The following is a 2,233-nucleotide window of genomic DNA, read 5'->3' as shown; positions in this document are numbered from 1 at the left end:
CATGTAGCACTGAAACTGTACACACACACACACACACATTACACCATGTAGCACTGAAACTGTACACACACACACACACATTACACCATGTAGCACTGAAACTGTACACACACACACAAACACATTACACCATGTAGCACTGAAACTGTACACACACACACACACATTACACCATGTAGCACTGAAACTGTACACACACACACACACACATTACACCATGTAGCACTGAAACTGTACACACACACACACACACACACATTACACCATGTAGCACTGAAACTGTACACACACACACACACACATTACACCATGTAGCACTGAAACTGTACACACACACACACACACATTACACCATGTAGCACTGAAACTGTACACACACACACACACACATTACACCATGTAGCACTGAAACTGTACACACACACACACATTACACCATGTAGCACTGAAACTGTACACACACACACACACACATTACACCATGTAGCACTGAAACTGTACACACACACACACACACATTACACCATGTAGCACTGAAACTGTACACACACACACACACACACATTACACCATGTAGCACTGAAACTGTACACACACACACACACACACATTACACCATGTAGCACTGAAACTGTACACACACACACACACACATTACACCATGTAGCACTGAAACTGTACACACACACACACACACATTACACCATGTAGCACTGAAACTGTACACACACACACACACACACATTACACCATGTAGCACTGAAACTGTACACACACACACACACACTACACCATGTAGCACTGAAACTGTACACACACACACACACACATTACACCATGTAGCACTGAAACTGTACACACACACACACATTACACCATGTAGCACTGAAACTGTACACACACACACACACACACACACATTACACCATGTAGCACTGAAACTGTACACACACACACACATTACACCATGTAGCACTGAAACTGTACACACACACACACACACATTACACCATGTAGCACTGAAACTGTACACACACACACACACATTACACCATGTAGCACTGAAACTGTACACACACACACACACATTACACCATGTAGCACTGAAACTGTACACACACACACACACACATTACACCATGTAGCACTGAAACTGTACACACACACACACACATTACACCATGTAGCACTGAAACTGTACACACACACACACACATTACACCATGTAGCACTGAAACTGTACACACACACACACATTACACCATGTAGCACTGAAACTGTACACACACACACACATTACACCATGTAGCACTGAAACTGTACACACACACACACACACACACACACACATTACACCATGTAGCACTGAAACTGTACACACACACACACATTACACCATGTAGCACTGAAACTGTACACACACACACACACACATTACACCATGTAGCACTGAAACTGTACACACACACACACACATTACACCATGTAGCACTGAAACTGTACACACACACATACTCTCTCTCTCTCTCTCTCTCTCTCTCTCTCTCTCTCTCCTTCTCTCTCTCTCTCACACACACACACCTAAGAGTGAACTGACTCATTTATCTAAATCTTGTTTATGGTCCTCGTGGTTGTTATAGAAACAGATTAGTAAAAGGCCAGAAGTGGCCACCTGAACAGAGAGAGTGTTACTGTGACACCCACACTGACACACACTGACACACACTCTGACACACACACTGACACACACCTGCTCTGAAGAGAGGAAGTGATCTTCTTCAGAAATGTAGCTCTCAGAGACTGTTCCCAGAGACCTGTTCTTCAGAGTGATGTCCCTCAGAGAGCTATCATTTTCCTCAAATGCGTTCCTCTGATACACAATCTTCTGACTGATGTTCCTCAAACACATGTTCCTCAGATGCATGTTCCTCTGATTAATGTTCCTCAGACACCAGTTCCTCAAAGACACCAGTTCCTCAAAGACACCAGTTCCTCAAAGACACCAGTTCCTCAGAGACTCCAGTTCCTCAGAGTGATGTTCCTCAGAGACACCAGTTCTTCAAAGACACCAGTTCCTCAGAGACTCCAGTTCCTCAAAGACACCAGTTCCTCAAAGACACCAGTTCCTCAGAGTGATGTTCCTCAGAGACACCAGTTCCTCAGAGACTCCAGTTCCTCAAAGACACCAGTTCCTCAGAGACTCCAGTTCCTCAGAGTGATGTTCCTCAGAGAC

This window comes from Hemibagrus wyckioides, linkage group LG04, assembly GCF_019097595.1.
Source record: "Hemibagrus wyckioides isolate EC202008001 linkage group LG04, SWU_Hwy_1.0, whole genome shotgun sequence".
Taxonomy (NCBI): domain Eukaryota; kingdom Metazoa; phylum Chordata; class Actinopteri; order Siluriformes; family Bagridae; genus Hemibagrus; species Hemibagrus wyckioides.
This window is presented reverse-complemented; position numbering follows the sequence as displayed.